The 22,793-nt window shown below is 40.2% G+C and overlaps 1 long non-coding RNA gene across 1 annotated transcript in view; it reads left to right on the top strand.

Moving 5' to 3' along the window:
• LOC108552713 (uncharacterized) overlaps positions 1 to 21,366 on the top strand; it is a 70,941-nt gene extending 49,575 nt beyond the window's left edge. The window contains exons 2-3 of the long non-coding RNA XR_001890578.1: positions 20,787 to 20,974; positions 21,126 to 21,366. This is a non-coding gene — a long non-coding RNA (uncharacterized LOC108552713). The remainder of the gene's footprint in view (positions 1 to 20,786; positions 20,975 to 21,125) is intronic.
• Positions 21,367 to 22,793: the final 1,427 nt, after the last annotated feature.

Raw genomic sequence — 22,793 nt, 5'->3', positions numbered from 1 at the left:
CACAAACCTAGTAAAACCCCCCAGGGTTAGGCATATGAATTTTGAGATTTGTGTTCCGTCCCGGAAAGCGAGTTTATAACATGATTTTTATTCTAAGCCTTACACTTTTAACAGACCTAACGGTTTATTTTATATTTTATACCGCGACTGCAATTCCGGAGGTTAGATGAACCTCAACGCCGTTCTAGCAGATTAAGTTTATAAAGGTAAAGCAAAGTTTAGGAATTCTACAAGTACCAGACGCGACAGATGGGACCCACGTGTGACATACCCAACAAGGGACCGACGGACAGCACTTATAAATCACGTCATTGACCATCAAAAATCGGCTCCTTGACAGTTTCCTACTCCTTAGCCAAAGGTCCTTCCGTCACACCCTCTGTCCAATTAAAACTCCTTACTTTTCCACCACCAACGTTTATTTTACCTAATCAGAACTAAACTGGAGAAAACACCGGACAGGACACGACGAGACACGACATAGAGCAAAATCGAGAAATCGGTTCGTCTTCGGCACCGATCCTTGAAACATCTTACTTACACGTATAAACGCGTGTTCGAAACGGTACTCCGTTCAACGTCTCCATTATAACTATTCTATACTTTTCTATAAATAAACACTCTCTTTTGACCACACACTCTGGATCCTTATTATTACAACTAGTCACGCAATATTAATTTGGCGCGTGATAAGCGTTCTAGGACATCGAAGGGATTCGATACGATAGGACGCTACAATTTGCGTGGGACTAGGGTAGAAATAGTAGCTAATTAAAGAGGTTCGAATGTTTTTGTATCATGTTTTGTATATGTATAATATGCAAAGTATTCGTTTTAACTGAACTCCATGGAATACTTCGCAAAAATATCTCTGTGCTCTTGTTTTCAGGAACATCCTTGGTCTAATTAGATCCTAATTAGATCCTCCCAATTATTATGCCGTAGGCCCTGAAAGTTGATAACGTTGGCAGACCTGTTTTTTCGTGGGAGAAATATTTAGTGGACACTGGAACTAAGGATCTGTCACGTATACTTAGATACTATACAACCTATACGGATAGTAATAATTAACATCTCCTGGTGAAGATGAACCGGTATATATAGTTACATTTGTATTTCGACAAAGGTAGCATTAATTCGTTGTTTCGTAAGCTGTAACAATGAAAGCAGGAAATTCGAATCCACTCATTTTGCCGAATTTAAAGTTGTAGTTGTACCACATCAGTGGTAGAGTCAAATAGGATGCAGCTAACTGAGGAAGCCGGAACATTCGTTGACTTGATTTCCTGAGGTTTCACTATTTTATAATCTTTTGAAACGTACAATAATTTAGTGATATAATATTTTGTAGAATTAGTTATGTTATAAACAAGGGAATATCAGGAACGTTTAACAGAATTTGATTCGTGAAGGAATTAGATATAGTAATAATAGTTATATTTAATTATGGTATAATAGCAATGATAATTTTCACTATGGCTCTTTCTCCGTTTAATTCTCACCTGAAAACACTTACTCTTATGCTTCTTTGTCGAACTTTTCCTTTAAAACTCTCACTCTCAAATCTGAATTATAACTATAACTATAAGCTGTCTCTCTCCCTCTCTCTCTATTTCTTTCTGTCACTCAATTCACTACCAACTGGTCGAGCAAGCATTTTGCATAACGATTTATCGTGCATTCTCTGTCCCTGCATTGCTCTATCTCTTTCACCAAATGCGCATATTCCTAGAGGGCACTGAGACATCTTGTCCTCTGTCTGATCTGAACATTTATCACTCTCTCAGTATAAATAAAATATAAACCACACCAAGCCTAATATCTTCACACGTAATATTCGTAATATACTCTCTCTGTTTCAAGTTTTCAAGAACACTTCCCCACAAAGACACTTCAGTTCCTCTTAAAACACCGTATTCCACCGTTTCCAGTTAACACAGATACTCCACACACGAGACGCGTGATACAAATCAAAATTTCACCTAATTTCTCCCTTCGTTTCGAGCGAAGGATTTCACCCCTGTGAAAAATTGGGAAATCCAAAAGAAGGAAGCTTATTCTCGATAGTGTAATAAATCTCTTGCAATCTGTTGATCCTCTGACAGCCATAAAGTCGCAGTGGAGACGTTTCTTGCGTCGTCACATTTAAGAGAGGATAATTAGGTGTTTAGGTACCACCTGTTCTAGGTGGTACACCCGGTACATAGATACACCGTGACCACTTATACGGAACATGGCCGATGACATAGCGCGGTCACAGTAGTCACTCCATCGTGCATGCATGAGACACGATATGAATTGCAAATGGAGCAGCCCCCGCTGGTGGGGAACCTGGTGGGTACGTAATATCGGCGATGCTCGTGGAATTGCTGTCTGAACGAGTAGTTTGTTGGACCGTGTCCGCGGCGCTTGGTCCCCCTTAAATTCAATGAAATAACTTGCGATATATCACGCGGCGAATTATCGAGAGCAGCAGGAAAATTACAGCGCGGTTGCCCCGCGCGTGTTTCAGTTAGCGTCGCTGGCCGCGTACCGTTGTTAAATTATGCTAATTGAATATTTGTCGTACGAAATGCACTTGGAACGCGATAGAGTAGCCGTGTGTCGCGGTAATTGCTCGCGTTCTTTATGGATGTACCACGTCACGTGCGTATCTGCGGTGGCACGCGTGAACGTTGCTCCATTGCTGGATGTGCCTACAGGTTCACCGATTTCTAGCCAACTCAACTCGAGATAGGTGTATCTCGACACGAGATAAATTCGACCACGCAGAAAATTTGGGATTTTTAATTCCTTCTTCTAAAATTCCTACTCCTCTTGTTCGAGAATTGATATTCAACCTTTGAAATTCGAGGCTTAGAATTTAAAGCCTGGACGTAGCTTTAACTTTGGGTTTCGCTCAATTTGCAAATTATCTGTATGATCTCAGGTATGTTCTGCAATTTCCAAATCATGGAATTCGATGTTCTTCAAATCTGTGGCCATCTTAGGTAAATTCTATGGCCTCGGGATTTTCATAGATCAGTACCACGATTACAGGATCATCGCGATTGACACCGCTCTGTATTTGGCTGCTTTCACGATAAGGCGTAAAATCCTGTTTAGGCTAAATTAAGAAAGGATCTATTATAAAATCTTCTTGTTTCACTTTGTCCTTGTTTCACTTTGTGCGAATCTTGACAATAATTACTCAGTCAAAATTTATTGTTTATTTGTAAAAATACTGAAGCCATCCGCTTGTTTACCTGATAATTATTTATCTAAATTATGTGTTGCGTGGTAATTGTTATTGGTTTAGAATAACACTGTTGCATTGGCTACTTTCCCCCAATTTTCCTCTAGCATTGAACTATTAGTAACTGCTACCCTCGTGCAAACTATCCCTTCGTCGGTTACGCTTCAGCAATTGATATCTACCTGCCAGATCTCGTTAGTAACGGTTAGATTTCGATTGATACCATCATTGGTCCCACTCTGGCGAATCAATTCTATAAACTTCGTAGTCAAGAAATTCGCGCTTCCTTCCTACGTGACTCGCTATCGTTTCAATGCGGCTCAACTACATAAATGTGTGATAGAAGTAGTTAGATAACGTTGGTGCGCACGCTACGCTAAATATCGGTCAAAGTACTATCTTCGTCTTGACACTTACATACATCAACGTGCGAGTGTCGTGGTATTTCATTAACGTTGCAGTATTATCTGGCTTCGATTGTATAATTTCCTTGCCGTTGCATGCCTCGTATGCGTAAGTAGAAATCAATTATATCGTTGAAAATCCAGCTATCACGTGTTTAGCTTCTTTGCTATAGTTAGCACACGATAACGAAAGTTACCGAAACGAAGTGCCAGTTTAGTATTTCATTTGAACCAGTACAGGGATATTGACAATTTCCAGCCTCCTATTTGGTTTTATAAAGCTGATTTATAAATAAGTTCACAGAGACATACATTTTGTTTTTCTTTCCCAAGCAGAATATTCGATATCGAAGAATTTTCCACTTGCAAAACTTGTATTTCAGAAATAATTGATTAATTGTATCAAACGAATACTCTCTGAAATATCCAGTCTACTTAGATTTAGGCGAACTCGTCCAAAGAACGCACGTCTTAACCACTTGCGCTGGCAAAAAATTTACAAACACGTGTGCCAGAAGGGTCCAGGATTTCTGTGACAATTGCCTGACGACGTGTATGGCGATTCTGTAACAAAAACATTACGACGTGCGTGGCACGTCTTTCCAGCGTAAGTGGTTGAAACAGAAGAAAAAGCAACAGGACGGTCGAACGATCAACGAACAATCGCGACGAACGAATCAAACTTCTCGTTACCATAAACGTGTACACAAAATCGCAATAAAGATGCTCGACAAGCGTCGTTCATGTAGCTTTAATATCGAGCTGGCGAGCGCAGAGCTATGAAGGTGCAATTTTCTCGCAGAAGGGACACGAGTTTCGCGGGGAAAGTATACCGAAAACGTGTAAGAATATATAAGATTAGGCGACGGTTACCGATAAGGCGTGAGTGAGGAGCACGTAGCAATGATAACCGGAGTCTCAAATCGAAGCGGCGATCCCCTTGATCCGCGATCAATGAACAGAGGAGGTCCATCCTTAACCCCTTGACTACGGCAGCCTTTGAAACGCACCGGTCGTACCACACGGGTAGGAATTCATTTACAATGTCCGCCGAGAACGGCGAAATTTTGGGTAGAGATGCGTCCTTCGTGTCAGAAAAGCAAACTGTGTTGAGCGCTTATATGCGCCTTCCGTGTCACAAAAGCAGAATTTCTGAGCGCGTATATGCGCCCACAGTAGCCAAGGGGTTAAAAGGGCAGGTTGAGAAGTGTACGGGACAGTTCCGAGACAGTTCTTAGACAGTGCGTTGAGAGGAGTTGTTGAGAGACAGTTCTTAGGAAAGAGTATTAGCGGTCAGTTCTTGTTGAATATTAGTAAACCCCTTACAAACGCAAAGTTTTTATCCAAATCTGCACGAACTCCATAAAGTAACTTCATTTTATCCTCCAACAACGCATTCGTCTTGTCTTGCATTGACCTGACAACGAATGTCTGTCCAACCCGAACGATAGTCTTAATCCAGTCGTTTCCCTGCACGTCAGAATGAACAAACGGGAGATCTCTAACTGAACCCAGTTGTGGGAATTCTTATATTCTCTATAATATCGGTGGTCCGTTGAATCGGTCTCTCAACAAGTAGTGCGCCCTGGACCGAGCAGAGATGGCTGAACTAGCCTGCAGTTCCCTCGGCATTTCGGTGGCCGGTTCGTTTCCTTCCTGCATCTCGTCTTACATTTATCCCCCGGTTCCCATTCCGGAATCCATTTCCGTAGAGTTTTACTGGCCGTGGCCGAGGAAGAAAAACCTCGAGAAGGGTCCAGCGAGGGCAAGAAAAGGGTGGTCGGCGAGCGAGTGCGTTGGGGGGTGGAAGAAAGCGAGCGGGGTTCGGGTTGCAGAAGGGAACGAAGCCCGGAATCCACGAGCGCCGAATCGTCGAATGTCCGTTGAAAAGAAACGCGGGTTTGGATCGTTTATTGTATATCCAAGAACTAATTTTCCAACCGAATGCCAGATATTCGCGGTCGACACCGACCTTTATAGTTCGAGCATTGCCAAATGCATCGCGAGGACGGCCAGAATCGAATAGCCGCTGAACGAGCTCGGATTTCGGCACAAAGGGGGACGCTTTTCGGCTTGTGACGGACAGGCTCTTGATTTCGCGCTGATTTCAACTGTGCTGTTAAGCTTCGCTGCCGCTGCGAGTTAAGCTTCGTCGTCGTTTAAGGGCTTGCGATCGTTCCGTTTAACGAGCCGAGTTAGAAGGGATTTTACTAGTTTTTAGGGGATTGACTTAGCTGCAAGATTTTTTACCGAGGCCCTGTGCATGCACGTGTATGTACGGTGTATTTAAACCTTTGCACTCGAGAGGTGACCCTCGGTCACCATTTCATAAAATTTGCAAGATCGATATTTATTAATATATCGAATTTGATGTAACGTAACAGTGTGCGAGGTATCGAAATCAAATAATTCTACAATTCTATTATTATACAATCATTTATTTACTGCTCAAAAAAGTATCGTCAGTTTTTTTAGTAGAGAATCTTTGAATTTCTACTCTTCTCTAGCCAACAAATCGTCGAGTGCAAAGGGTTAATATATATACTACTTACAGGGTAACTCCAGGCTACAACAGTGCAAAGGATAAACACGTAGCGGAATACGAAAGAGAAGAAATTCGGAAACAAAAACAGAATACGCAAAATCATGAATTTTCGAATACCGAGGTTTCATCGCAAACTATTTATCAAAAGATGTACCGAATAATTAAAATATGGTACTGATTTAAACAAAATGAGGAAGAACAAGTCGAATCCAGTTGAAATCAAATTTATTGTAAGAAAAATACAATCTTACCCATTATTTAATACATAAAACATATACCGAATAATAACACAGTGGCAATATAAGCAAAATAACAAAGGACATTTAAATTCAAATGCAGTCTATCTGTTTCAATGCAGCATCGATCTAGTCGAGAGACTATAAACAATCTGAAATTCTTAAACCAAGAAACCAACCTATGTCCATAGTAGTTAATAATTAATTATTATCTAGGACCAAAAAATCGATTTTCTTTTTATTTAGTACGTGTTTTCAACAATACTTTCCGTAAATATTAGACCCGAACTCTTACAAATAACGGAGTTGTAGCTGTTTCAACGAGGTTTTATTTAATATAGAGGTAATTATTATAAGTACGTGACACATTAAACGTGTATTTCTCGAAACTGTATTTCCCAAAACGGTGTCCGTAATTTGCCAAAAAGTCTCTGACAGGTTAGCACGAAATTTTGCGCAAATATTAAGTACATCTGTGGTTATAACCTCTACTAAAATCATTCAAACATTCGCATTCATTCTATCCCTTTCACTCTCGTATATTTTAAACGAAAGTGAAAATATGGATAAGATACATTCAGAATGTCGCCATTTTTTTACCTACTTATATTTTTTGATTCCTTTAATACTAGTCATAGCTGAACTCGTACTTGAGTACAAAGGGATAATTATTCTATCGCGTTTTTATTTTTAGACAGTTCAGAGTTTATTACTTTACGGAGTAGCTGTATCTGCGTAGATTTTTTCGCATATTTGGTGGAAACTTTGCGAGATGTAGATAATAGGAATAAATTTGGTTGCATTATAGTTTATTACGTATGTTCCTAAAATCATTTGATATTTTCTGCAAAAGGATCGTTGCAACTAAACCGAGTATATTCTAAGCGATAATTTTTAAGCACGCACTGTGCAAAATTCAGAACAATTGCTGACGGACAATGCATAAAGTAACACGCTTCGTTATTTTCATATTTGTAATCTCTGATGTCGGTGAATTTCAATTAGTATCGTATTATTTCTGCGAGTATATTATAGATATAAATTTTTCTAGAAAATATTTCGATACTCGGTAATACCGTGTAAATTATTTTTCATAAAATCGTGTCTTGTTCCTCGTGTTCGATTTTCGGTTTAAAGTGAAAGATAACGTGGAAGACCAGTAGATAGTATTGATTTAACCATTTGTAGGAAGGTTCTTAATATCTCTCTGATCGATAACCGCGATATAGCACAGAGCTATGTCAAAAATAAACTAGCTACTAAATGGGTCGTTTCTTTAATTTTGAATTACGTCACAAGTGACCTCTTCTTTCACGGTCTCCATATAGGTCTGGCGAACCTACTTATTAGGTTTTAAATAGTAATATCTGCTTCTATTTTCATTTTCCAGAAACGAGAAAATGAACTAGTTTCACTTATAAACAGGATATCTGAAATAAAACTTAGCAATTGAGAATAAACATTTACATCGTGTCTATTACTTTTCAACCCGTGTATATTAAAATTCTTTGTCAGTTCACTCAATTGATATACACAGGATATATATTTAAATATATCAAAGTGGGCAATAACACGAGGAAAATATTGGTAAAATACTTATTTCCTTTATGGATTTGTGATTTCTTGGAAGAAACGACAAGGAGGCATAGGTAGAAAGTGAAATGACAATTTATTATCATTATCGTGAATTTATTCAAATCTGTTCGTAACTCCATTAACAACATTCTTCCACAGAATTTATGCTATTTTTATATCCCTCAATCCTGATCCGAAATTCTTCTCGTATTTAGTCAAATTACCCAGCGTGCCAGTCTTAAACGAGTTTCCACAGCCACTCCTATCTTGCACCCATTTATCGCTTAATTGATTAATAACTTTAAACGATTACTTCCTCCGCACGTAACAACCGGAACACGATCTAGCCCATTCCATCTTCACCTGTTAACCATTTGAAATAATCGAAAAACTACCTTCTCCGAGCACCTGAGAATCTCGAGAAACAGAAAGATATATAAATTTCCTGAAACTAATTCACCGCTAAACTACATTCGACTCTCCATACGTTCATTATCGATTCTCGTGCAAGAAAGTTCGCGACGGGTCGTGGTACTAAACGTTAGGGGTTTGTGTGCCGGAGGAACGAGTGCTGGCCACGATGCAAACGATGGGCAGTCGGACAGGGGATCTTGTTACGAAGATTTATCGGTGGTGGCCGCGCGTTTGCATCGAAGTTCGTGTAAGCGGTAATTACGATTAGAAAAGGAACGCGGGTCGGTCGCGTAGAATAAATCATTTCTATTCCCGAGGTTCATCGATCCTCCTCGACCAGGGCGTTTCGCGATCGACCCGAGCTTTCTATCAGCCCCACGGTGAAACAGACATAATTACCCGGGGAGTACACGATCGGTGCGGATGAAGATGTCCAGGGAGAATTATGAGTGGCCGCTGTCCACACGCGGATGATCGTTTCAATTTACATTTTCTCGAGTGTTCCACCACGCGGGCGCCCCCTATGCAGCTCGTATATCTTCGTTCTTCCGTTAAGATTCGAGGCTGTGCTAACCGTGGCCACGCCACGAGCCAGCAAGGGTGGTAAGGGTGCACCGGTGTCGTCGTCGTTGTCGTTGTCGTTGTCGCTGTCGTTCCTTCCCCTCGATTCGCCGCGCCGGAAGAATGGAAAAATTATAGCCTTTCCGATAGCGCGATAACGCGACGAAGGTTATTACTGCGACAGAAAAGGGCGAAATGAATGGAGCCGCGTTCCACGGCCCTCTACGAGCCGAATGGTCGATACCACGCCCGAATGTGTATATGCGTGTTGTGCGCGCACTTGTGTAAGCCTGGCTACGTGTAATGCATGCCCGAAACGGAAGGCATACTTCTGTAATTGGGGCATGCTCGGCTGTTGGTTAAATTATACAACGGCTGGTATACTTTCCCCGCGAAACTCGTGTCCCTTCTGCGAGAAAATTGCACCTTCATAGCTCTGCGCTCGCCAGCTCGATATTAAAGCTAAATGAACGACGCTTGTCGAGCATCTTTATTGCGATTTTGTGTACACGTCTAAGGTAACGAGAAGTTTCATTCCTTCCTTCTGATTGTTCCTTGATCGCCCTGTTGCTTTTTCTCCTGTTTTAGAGGCGTGTTTCAGAGCTGGCGGATAATTTAGAGGAGAGGTATGATTTATGGACATAGTACACGTGTGTCTGGGTCCAGTCAGGGCAGTTGTTGCTTGTATTTTGGTATTTTTATTACGATTCTTTTCGTATTTATTTATTGATTGATTAATCGTTTCTGCGAATAAAATATTTGCTTGTCGATTCTTCTGGTATCGTATATACATTTGCATGCACGTGTTTAGTTCTTAATGGAATAATCATGTATGAAATATTAATGGAATTTAACCCTCGTAGAGGATTTCGATAATTCCTCGATTGAAATTTCTCACTGACATCATGTCGGTCTTGCAATATTTTTTCTCCACTGTTATTCTAATTTTTAGCAATTTCTAGGAATTTTTCAGTTATTCTAAATAATGGATTAACCCTTTGCACTAGACGACTTTTTCGTTACAGGAAAATAGTAATTCGAAGATCTTCTGTCGTAGAGTCGACGATATTTTTAAAATGGTAAATGAGAAATCATATGCAAATTAAGACATAGAATTATTTTTCTTCGACATTCCACGCATCGTTAGGTAATTTTAAATTTGATTTATTAATTAAAGTCGATCTTTAGAATCTGATTAAATGGTGACTGAGATTCACCTCTCGAGTGCAAAGAGTTAATAATAAGAACGGCGATTTAAGTTGAAACGAAAAAGTGTTGATCGATGATCCATGTTATAATTTCGATACACTCATGCTCCTTTGACAATTTATATTTATTTGCTGTTATTTCGCGATAGAAACGAGACTTCCTGGCGTTTTTAATATACTAATCAAATTTATTTACAACGTAATATAAATAATGCATCATTAGATTATTAATTTAGGTAAATGTATGAAGGTGGAGGACGAGAGGTTTTTAGTGAAAAGAGCACTACGTTTCCTGAGTAGGACTTTATTATGTGTGGGGGGCCAGATGCGGAAAACTGGAGGCTAGCTTTTCGGGGAAGACCCGTTAGGCGTCGAGGTGGTCCGCGAGTCATGGGGCCCTGGTTGTAAAGACATAAACCAGGCCCCCATTGACCTGGAACCCTCGATGTTTGGAAAAAGTCGAGAATATTTACAAGGAACCTTTGTGGTAAAGGATCGGGTTTATAGAGATTTAACTTTAAACTTTGATTATATTTTATTCTTCTGGGGTACAAGTGTGCGGCGGCTTGAGTCTTGTAGGATGCATGATGCAGACGGTAGTTTGTCGAAAGAGAGTGTGTTCCCTCGAACCCTTCAGCCAGGTTCTTATAGACCCTATGACGACCCATTGCGTCACTCAGTCCTGCTTCGAAAATCGATAATCTTGATGATTCCTCGAAGCAAACATAGATCCCGATGCAGGGTGCCGCCATTCAAATAAAGACTCCTCTCACAATACTTTTCGGTATTAACCCTTTGCACTCGGTGATCGTAGTAATTCGAAGACTTTCTGCCATAGAGTCGACGACATTTTCAAAACGGTAAATAAGAAACGCAAATTAACAATAAAACGTAGAATTATTTTACCTCGATATTCCACGCATCGTTGGGTAATTTTGAATTCGAGATATTAATTGATAACGATCTTAGAATCTGATTAAATGGCGACTGAGTCTCCTCTCACACCTTCGTTTTCCGCATCTGGGATGTGTCCCTGCATGTCCGTGTTCGATATTTGTAATGTGTCATCATGATTTGCATACTTGTTTTATACGAACATTTTAAGTAACATAGTCAATTAAGTGAAATTGATTGTTCGTAGCATTTGCTTCAAATATTTTTATTGTAATTTTCTACGTGATATAATTATTCGAAGGAGAAGTTATTTCTGCATTATATGGAGTCATTCGATTACATCATCGCGAAGATTCGTATTAGGAAAATTGTACTATTTGTAAAATTAGCGTGCATAACGATTTCAAAGTTTCTTATTTGTCATACATTTATTCGATAACCAGGCTTCTTTTCACAATACAAATATCACAAGCATCGTTGCATACACCTTACACGAGTATTAATCATAGCGACTTGGCGTAAGTCGGTCACAAAGCATTTAACGCCGTCGCTGTACCGTTCATAAACGATCAATTCCAAGAAATACAAATCATCTGCCTCGAAGAATTAAATCCTTTTCATAGGACTTAACATTTATTTTCATAATTATACCATTTATATCAGCAACGCGATATTAGTCGTTGAATTAAAAATCGTTCGTGCCATCGTTCCATTCATTCGGGAATCTTTTAATCTTTTGCATTCCGAGAATTTTTTATTCCATCGATTAGAGCATCCATCTCATTTCTATTGGGTTGGCAAGAAAGTAATTTCGGTTTGCATCAGTAAATAATGTTATGCTTGTTTAGTTATTCTTTTGTCAATGTTAGAATTTTTTTCTTTTGAGATGTGGTAGTCGATACGTTTAGGTTGCTGTTTCGTGAAATTCCGTGTATTTCGTTTGTAACTGTCAGTTCAAGGTCAGTCTGAACATGGAGTGCAAAAATAAGCATTTTCGACACATTTTACTTTTTTATTTTCATAAAGGCAAGAATGCGGCTGAGGCTCACAAAGAGATACGAGAAGTTTATGGTGTTGATTGTTTAACAGAACGCACGTGTCAGAATTAGTTTAAAAAATTTCGTTCTGAAGATTTTTCACTGAAAGATACCCACAACGTTCTGGTCGACTTTCTGAGATTTACGCACTTGGTTAAGTTTTTTGCAGATAAGGACCAGAAATTCTATGAGCGCGGGATCATGAAGTTACCAGAAAGATGGCAAAAGGTCATCGAATAGAATGGAAGATATTTGACCGATTAAAGTTCATTTACTGTATAGAAAAAATTGAGTTTTATTTCACACTAAAAAACCGAAAGTACTTTCTTGCCAACCCAATATAAGAAATATTTCGAATCCACTCGTTTTATCTTAATAGGAAATATCTCTGAATTTTTATTCATCTTATTTACTTTTTATCTCTGCTGACGAGAACAAAACTACGTAGCAAATTACAGATTACCGATATCTTCTATCTTAATGGCAACAGTAAATTAAAATAGTAATAAAAGAATTTTTAGTTATTCTCGAGTGTCTTCACAGTGAGCATATTTTGATAGAAAAGCACGATTATAAATTAAATTTCATTTTACAGGGGAAGACTTAACAAGAATATTAGAAACAATTACTGTCTTCGTAAAAATCAAATAAATCTTGTAACCAAATAACGTGTCCATTATTAAGGAAAAAATACTTTATAGGAAAAATTTGCATACATTTGCAAATTTGCAAAAGTTCGTTAGTTTTAAAACAAAATTTGCGTTAGTTTTAAAGGGTGCCGAAGATCATCGGGGCTGTTGCCATTTTGTTATGCATCAGTGCATATTAACCATAGGCAATATTGTAACACTTTCTTTTATTGAATATTTTCATCCACCAGTTTCCTTAGTTGTCTCACATTTTACCCTTTACACCTTTTATCCTTTATTCGAGTGTCTTGGCCACGTTACTCGTTACACGAACTCTTTCGTGAGGTCAGGTGAGGCGAAAACGAAACGTTAGGCTCGCGGGGTGTAAGATGGGGCGAGCCAGTGGTCTCTTACGACTTAGATTAGCCGTAAAATTGGACACCTTCGGGAAGACGAATCTTTGGTGTCCGGTTTCAGCCGACCCCCTTACCGAAATATATCACTCGACGCGCGAGGGTCGAACGAATTACGCACACAGCCCCGTAATGGTAAAAATGAATTACCCTGACGAAATCGAATAGCCGGATCTTGAGTTACGCGTTGCCGTACCAGTACGTGTATTTGTGGCAGATGGAACGGATGGGGGTAGTTTTGCCGGTAGAGAATCGAGGGTGATAATCTTAGAATTTGAAAGTACTCTTGCGCGTGTCCTATATACAATTGCGTATGTAATAAGATATTAGAAATAGCATAATTTTGCTGTCACATTTGTGATTCTAATTTAAAATTTTTCTGATTAAATTTTTTCTCACGATTGATAATTGTAGATGGGAATAATTAATACGGAAAGTTATTAACACGTTGACTGCCACGCGCATTTTACATGGTTTGCCCATGACGCCAACATGAATACATTATTATGCGATGCATATTATGTTGAAATATTATTTACAACAGATCAGGTGAGTTGTATAATCGCGTTTAATGTATTTTTCGTGGCGGGGGTCACCGGTGACCCCCGCGGTGCTGTAGACCATTTTTGCCATTATCAATTGTTTAAAAAGCAACTCGAAAAAATATTTCAATTCCCGATTTTAGGATGAAGTTAGCGATGTATTTATTGAAATGTTCCGATGACGAAGATTGCATTTCATCGAGCAATTACGTACAGAAAAAACGTCGTCACGAATTTAAAAAGAAACCTGGAAATGTGCGAAATGTAAGGCGATTTTGCAAAGTGTGCTATGAAAATAATTCGAATCAGCTAGGAAGAATGAGAGCAAAGAATTGCACTAAAAAAGTGGCGACATATTGTGTCGACTGTTTTGGTTCACCTTTTCTTTGTATAAATAAAATTATTTTTGCATGTTCTGTATGGCATTAATTTCTTCGAACCATTATAGTAACAATGGTACTGTTTAAAAATTTATCAGTATCGATATTTACTCTAATTATGTATTTTTACTAATGGTCGCGTCGCCGGTCACCTGTGGCCCCCGTGGCGCCACCGCCAAGTTGAGCGCCGGTCACCGGTGACCCCCATGGCAGTCAACGTGTAAAAAATCATTTTTCTAATTTCTGCCGAAAGATAGATAGATATCATTACCATTACAATCACAATTGTGACATATTTATATATTTTCACGAATATAATTTCCACGTTTCTTTAATTCATAGTAGATCTTCAATTATAGATCATATAGGTATCGATGTAGCTTCAATTTTGCACGTACGTAAATTCCAATATAGCACACTCTACTATAATATAGCACAGAATAATATAACGACACATAACTTTTTAACGCTAATTGCTAGGTCGTCCAACCCAGAGCAATGTCAACGAGACGTAAAAGGTATTTACGGTGGAAAGGGGGGCGTTTGCAAGCCACGCACCATGCATCACATGGGGGAACCTTATCTCTACTATATGGGCGGATTGTGCTTCGTAGATTATCACTGGAACCACACCACTTGACGCTATTACGGGCATAGTGTTTCTCCCTCTTCCTTGATCTCTCCCTTTCGGTTTGTCGATCTCTGTTTCTCTTTACCAGAGATAAAACTTCGGGAGTACACAGCTGATGGTACCAGGTCTGCATCAAACGATAACAGCGATGTCAAGTCGCTATATAGGATGTATAAAGTTCTTTGATAATAGCTTACTTCACGTTTTTCTCTAATTAGAATACTTTTCATAGATTCCGACGTTTGTCACAGACTGCCATAAATATTTTAAACATGCATTCGATCGTTCGAGAAACACGTAATATTATTTTGACGCGTTTACGATTGACTTTGTGATACAGTCTTAAATATGATAGATTACGTTGGCATGGAATAGACAGATTTTCATCGGCGCATCGTTTCTAAGTGCAATAGAATTTGAAATAAATTTTCTTTGGCATTATAAAGGTCGAAAGTAAACGATTCGAGTATTAATGTACGTAATTAGGATTCCAGGCTGTTCTACTTCATTTGCAATGACGTTGTTTAAAGTTAATCAACGTCTCCTAACGAGAAACGTAAGCAAAACTCGCAACTCTCCGTATCCATTACACCTACTAAATAGTTGGAGTCTAAATTTAACATCTTTATGGTTGTGACTAAATAGACACAGCTAAATATTTGCACACCAGGTTCTTCTAAAGCTGATTAAACTCCAACGTTTGTATACGTGTGCTGAATTTATTTTTGGGATTTAGCCCCTTAGCTTATAACACCGGATCACGCTCGTGGCGTGAATTACAGTTCAGCTGATAAAGGAAGGGTCGAATTTTTAATTTAATTTCCATTCTAATTATAACTTCAGCTTCGGCCCTGCCCACCAACGATTACCAAATGCAAGTTACGCATACAGAATTATCCAATGTTTCTCGCCTGACTCGGTACCAAAACAATAAATACGCAACACTATTATGCGTGGCTAAGAATATCGTAACAGAAGAGAGAGAAGTGAAATACGACCACGATGACATTTCCAATAGCTACATAAATTTAACTTTATATTCGTCTCTTACGAGAAACCACGAGACTCGTATAAGAGACACTTACTGTCTTCGCATTCTCGCAGCCATACTTCCTCGCTTACTCACATCTAATAATCACCTTTCCTCTGTCATACTCCACTCCGAACTCTAATAATCGCAATTACGCGGTTACGCAATGAAACTCACGCGTGTATCCTGAGTAAAGTTGAACGATTGAACGATACTCTGACCAAGACTGCACCGAAAATCTGCGAGGTAACTGTGAAGGGAGTCTTAGAGTATAGATTGCGAAGCCCAGCAGAGTGAATTTTACGCTAGAAGGCAACGGTCCCGCGAATCTTTCACGCATCGTGGGGCCGTTTGGAAGTCCGAAGGAGTCTCTGGACCCTCGAACAGGGACAAAAGATTTGCACGTTGAACCGCAGGCTTAGCCGCGCCTGTGATGACGTAAACGCGACTAGTGCGAGCGACTAGGGGTATAGAGGATACGTCGGAAGGGTTGTGCGAGAGAAAAGGGAGGGCAGAGTAGATTGCTACGAAGTTAGCTGGTTAACTCGACGAAACAACGGTAGCAAGTTAGCGCGAGAAGTTGGCGTCAGTTGGCACCAGCGCGTCGTGGAGCTGCAGGAGGACGCGAGAGGGAGGTGCAGACCTCGAAGCAGGAGCTCTAACTATTTCATTGTTTCATAATTGAAGCATTTGCGGTCTCACCGTTATGCATATATCTATTAGAGAGGCTGAAGCGTGAAAACGCAGCGCTGTCGGCGCCGAAACTTGCTTCGTTATTGAAGTAAAACGGGGCCGTCTTAGAGACTAGAGCTGATTTCTGCTCCAACCTGGCCGGGAAGACGTCTTCCGTGATCGTGGATGACGACAATCGCGCAGGAATAATAATCGGACACCCTGACACGTCGATGGTGTCAATGGTGTAGCGAACTTCGTTGTCCCAACTTCCAACGTCCATCACCGTACATGATGGCGCGTTTGGATTAACGCGTCTGTCATTGTTCCATATTTCAGGACAGCCACCTTCCCCATGGCCGTTCTGACCGGTGCAATCTTGAGGGTTCTGCTTCAATTTTCCTCAGTGACGATAACGTATGGTTCCCGTGCTTGGTCGTTTGCAACGCATCTTGAAAATGTGGCAAAGATCGGATTTATAGAGATTGAACTTTAAACTTTGATTATGTAAGGGTTTACAAAGCGAGGGCTAGGTCGCAAGTCTAACTCTCGGTGACCGATTCGATATTCTTTCGTCGCTACTAGGTACGCACGTTCTCGTCTCTCGCGTAAACTGTCTCTCAAAGAACTGTGTAAGGACTGTCTCCTAATACTCTTTCCTAAGAACTGTCTCGCTACGCTTTTCGGCCTACCCTTTTAAGGATGGGCCTCCTTTGTTCGTTCATCAGGATCGCCGCTTAGGTCAAGTGGATCGTCGCTTCGACTTGAGACTCCAGTTATCGCTGCTAAGTGGTCGTCACTCGTCGCTTTATTGGTAACCGGAGCTCGCACGCTTTTCCATACTCTTACAATTATATTTTATTCTCTTGTGGTACAAATGCACGGAGACTCGAGTCTTCTGAGATGCGTGATGCAGACGGTGGATTGTCGAAAGAGTCCCGTCGAACACTTCAGCCAGGGTCTTATAGGCCCTATGACGACCCATTGCGTCACTCAGTCCTGCTTCGAAAACTGATAGGCTTGATGGTTCCTCGAAGCAACGTAGATCCCTATGCAGGGTGACGCCATCCAAATGAAGACTCCTCTCACAAAAGTTAGAACCGATCTCTAGGTAAAATAAAATATCGACTACCTCGACGGGTTATTACGAATCACGAATCAATTAATCGACAACGAAATTGCAAAGTTCCACCAATTTCTTGAGACAAACCTGCAATTCATTAATCCCAAGATATACCGATTACCTCGTCTTATGGGACACATTCGCGAAAAGGATCCAGCAGCGATGAGTTAATCGGTGAACCAGAATTTTTTTTTTTTTATTTACTTCACAAGTTTTACAATCAATTCCTCAAATGGGAATTATAAGTAAAAATGATAGCTTTATGGGTGACATGAAAAGCAAATACGTAGATCGTTGCATCGGTTCATTACTTGCAGTATGTGTAGTACAATGATGGAGTTAGAGTTATTAGGAGAATCGACGTACCAGGTTCAGGGGAGCGAATCTTTTTAGTCTAAATGGAGATTTATTTGGATTTGACAACTTTCTAGCTAATTGATTTTTGCGACACGTTAACTGACTTATGTGGCGTTTGCTAAATTGGGTGATTTCGCATTTTACTAAAGGTATAGCCACGTCACGATGTATTACGCCGTTTGTAACGTACCATGGGGCATTACATATGTTATGTAGCGTTTTAGATTGGAATCTCTGTATGATCTTGATATTGGAGTTGCTGGCCGTGCCCCATAGCTGTATACCATAAGTCCAGACAGGCTCGAGGATGATCTTGTATAATAGTAGCTTGTTTTCCGTCTTTAGTTTAGAGCGATTACCGATCAGCCAATACAGTTTTTTCATTTTAAGCCTCAGCTGCTTACATTTGGTTTGGATGTGTCTTTTCCATGTCAGTCTTCTGTCCAGGATCATTCCAAGATATTTAGCCGAGTCGTTTTGGGGTATTACAGTGTTGTTCATCTTAACTGGAGGACATGTTTGCTTGCGTAGGGTGAAGGATGAACCGGAATACAGCTGATTTTTGTACGCGTTGCACGAAGATTATGTAGCACGCTTGAAACATGGATGGTAATGAAGCAAATTTTTCCGCGTCGTTGACTGCACACGATGTCATGGCGATGGTGAACCGACGAATTAGTCAGTGACACGATCGTTCGATTTATGGAAATCGGTTTAACGTCGTCGCGCGTCCGTATATTTCGTATTAACGTAATACCTATTCCCAGCAGCGTTTCCGGCAGATTTGCATGCATTGTCCGATGGTCAATTAAAATATTCCAGTATTTATGTTCCATCTGAACGGTTGTTACGAGACAAAAGGGGACACGCGTGGATCTCGCCCGGAGAGTTCACGCGGCTGGATAACTCGTCCCTGGGCGTTTCGCGGTACAAATTCGATGGCACAACGTTAGACCCGTTATGGAATCGTGTTTCTGGGGATAACGTTGATTAACTTATCCACTCGCTTCCGAGAATCATCCCGGCGCTCTTTATCTCGGGATTCATGTTAGATGCATTTGCCAGGCGGTTATGGAGTTATTAAAACGAAGATCGTCCTGTTCTAGGTTACCAGAGTTACTAGAGTATCTCTGATCGCATATAAATGTTAGATTTTCTATAATTTTCTAGTAACACTTTCTTTCGTTATGCGTGTTATAATTACACGAGGCTATGATGCGTTTATTTTCAGATAGGATTTTCGATGAGATTGCGAGTAAAGAAGGCGATCAAAGAATAATTCAAATTAATAGTTTTCAAACGTAAAGAAATTGGATTTAGTTATCTCATACAGTTGCACAGGATAAAGTTTATCATTTTTTCCTATTTTTTAATTGATATCTAAATTGTCACAGTTCGTGAAAACTAATATTGTTTCACGTCGTGTCTCACCATATACTTTTTCGTCTCATACGATGCAGTCAGATTGTTCAAAGAATGCCACGCATAGAATTCTAGAGAAGATAAGACTCTTAAGTTACTTATAAGATAAGTCACTTCTCTGTCTAATCCTTTCGTAATAATTTCACTTGATCTTAGTAAAATTTCGAAGAAAATTCGAAACTTACTCGGATTCTACCTACAATCTATCAGAAATTTCCTTCGGTTTACGATATTTCTGAAAAATGGCACCTCTTCCAAATTTAGTACGAAAACCAATCACATGCCTCTATATCTAGTATAACTCTGGATAAAAACATAGCAAATGAAAGGATAATGCAGAGAAATTCGAAATGCAGAAATGTTCAGAACACCTGAACCATTATGCCATAAAATAATTGAACTTATTAAAATAACCAGTCCACGTAAATCCTCCAGGTACAATGTTAAAATTAACGTAGCCAGCAGCTGTGTGCGCGTTTGCACTTGTGCTTGTGTGTGCCTACGATGTTGCATAGAACACGGTTACAGCATTGCACGGGGATAGGTATTGGTCGAGCACCGTGCCTGAGATACGTAATCACCGTTGTGCACCTGACTGGACTCGGTGGAATAATTTTGCGGCGAAGATCATCTCGGTAATATAGATCCGGGGTAGGCATGGTCGGCGAGCCAACGTGTTTCGCACGCTGGTTTCGCGACGCCAGGCGTAAATAAAGGTTAAAGATTCAACGTCATAAAGCACCGTGTCAACGCGCAAGCAAATATTAACGGTTGTTCTACGGGAAAATTCTGTGCGGAATATATATCGAATAGTTGATGTGTAAACCAATAGATCGTTTCTTTGTACAATATATTCCCGCGGAAGAAGATTGAAGCAAGAGTGATAAGAGAATTTTATAGAATAGATAACACGTACTAGGGTGAACTATAAATACCTGACTGCTTCACGACAGTTCATTTCCTCGATGAATTGGTTTCTTTAAGTGATTTGTATGGAAATTTATCATTATGGGAATATCGCGTAGGAATTTATTTCTAGAAAATCAAGTTTTCTACCTGGTTAATATGACGAAGGACCTTGCAAATCTTTTCAATATAAGTACAAAGTGAGGAGCAGGAGGTAATAGTTGTCCTATATTCAGTTGAACTATGTTCAAAACCATCCACGTGTCACACAGCCACGCAAATCACACACGTCACACATACGCTCGTGACGGACACAACGAAACAAATCCGCACTCGTTTCGGACGACCACGAGAATTTGCAACTTTTCACAATGAATCGTAGTCAGACCCCTTGATTTCATACCGATCCAAAAAATTCCAGGTACCCGAAAGCTTATTTTCATCACACAGACTTATAGGGCACGTCGTAAGCTTTCTCACGATGAAAGCTCGCGTTCGTACTCGATCTAGTAAGCTCACAGCGGAGCCTGAAAGCTCTCTCAGCCACTAATTGCCACCGTTTACCATTTCAGTATTTTCGACGCTGCATAAAACGAACAACGCGTCACACGCCCACGCAAATCACACACATCACACATACGCTCGTGACGGTCACAACGAAACAAACCGCACTCGATTCGGACGACCTCGAAAATTTCCAAGTTTTATCAGTGAATCGCAGACAGCCCCCTTGCATCAATACCGACCCAAAAAATCTCAGGTACCTGAAAGCTCACTTTAAGGACACAGACTTATAGGGCACGTCGTAAGCTTTCTCACGATGAAAGCTCGCGTTCGTACTCGATCTAATAAGCTCACAGCGGAGCCTAAAAGCTCTCTCAGCCACTAATTGCCATCGTTTACCATTTCAGTATTTTCGACGATGTAAAAAACGAACAACGCGTCACACGCCCACGAAAATCACTCACATCACACATACGCTCGTGGCGGTCACAACGAAACAATCCGCACTCGATTCGGACGATCTCCAAAATTTCCAAGTTTTATCAGTGAATCAATCGCAGACAGCTCCTTTGCATCAATACCGACCCAAAAAGTCGCAGGTACCCGAAAGTTCACTTTTACCCTTAGAGTGCTGTGGACCCATCTTTGCGCCCGGCGTAAGTGACCAGCCAGGACGATGGACGCATATAAGCGATGTGCAATTTTGTCGGTCTTCCATGCAATAGTATTACATGTGACTTTATGTGAGACAAATATGTGCGTGTTTCTTAGCAACGGCAGCAGAAAAAGACAAATGATGGAACATGTAATACACTCGATTGCGGGTTAATTCTTTTGTATATCTGTTCCTATTATCATTAGTAATGTATTGTATTGCGAATGTAAATGTTGTATTGTAAACTGTAAAATGGTATAAGAAATTTTTCTTCCATTTAATGGATTTAGCAATTTACAATTCGTATATTGTATATAAAAATTCTTCTAAATCATAATCAAGCTTTCACAAATTTTATTTAACTCTCGTAAGAGATATTTTGCGAAGGTATCCCGAAGATAGACCCACAGCAGAAGCAAGAAATAGGAAATCCGAAGATTCATCCTTCTCGTCAACTGGGAAGCACTTTTATCAAAATATCCGAATGAAGCGGGTAAAGTACAACCAACAAGCAGAAAAAGCATTGTTCGAGCGAAACATATAGTAGGACGAGACACGTGATATCAATGCAGAAAATGCGAAGTCGGTTTATGTCTTGACAATTGTTTCGAAATTTATCATACACAAAGAAGCTATTAGTTCTTGTTATACTTATTGCGTTTAGTCCTTGCTCCTTATTTTTATGTTAAGATATATTGTAAATTTTATTGATTCTAATATATAATTGATGCTCGAAAATCAAGTTCTTTTATTATTTAACCTACTCTAAAAGAATTATAATAATAACCTGTTAGTTGCGCCTTGAACAGTTAATCAACACATCTCCAACGAACGAAAAGAATTCCGTTCACAGCGATCGTAAGCGCTAACTACGCACAAACCCACTGGAGCACTTCGGCAGAGAGTTTTCCGCACTCTAAGGGTTAACGACACAGGCTCACAGAGCGCACCCCAAGCTCACTCATGTCAGAAGCTCGCGCTCCTGCTCCATCTACTAAGTTCACAGCAGAGCCTGAAAGCTCTCTCAGCGATCAATTGTCATCTATTACCATTTCAGTATTTCCGACGCTATAAAAAACGAACCACGCGTCGCACGCCGACGAAAATCACACACATCACACACACGCTCATGGAGGTCACAAACAACTCATCCGCATTCGATTCCGACGACCACGAAAATTTGCCACTTTTCGCAATGAATCCTGGACAGGCCCCTAGCTTCCATACCGATCCAAAAATGACAGGAACCCGAAAGCTCACTTTAAGCACTCAGGCTTATAGGGCACGTCGCAAGCTATCTTGTGTTAAAAGCACGCGCTCCTGCTCCTTCTACTAAGCTCACAGCAAAGCTTCAAACCTCTCGTAGCAACCAATTGCCATCTTTTACTGTTTCAGTATTTCCGACGCTATAAAAAACGAA

The sequence above is a fragment of the Eufriesea mexicana genome, unplaced genomic scaffold (genome assembly GCF_001483705.2).
Source record: "Eufriesea mexicana isolate 0111107269 unplaced genomic scaffold, ASM148370v2 scaffold7846, whole genome shotgun sequence".
NCBI lineage: Eukaryota > Metazoa > Arthropoda > Insecta > Hymenoptera > Apidae > Eufriesea > Eufriesea mexicana.
Note: the sequence above shows the minus strand (reverse complement) of the source record. Positions and strands in the feature narration are given on the sequence as shown.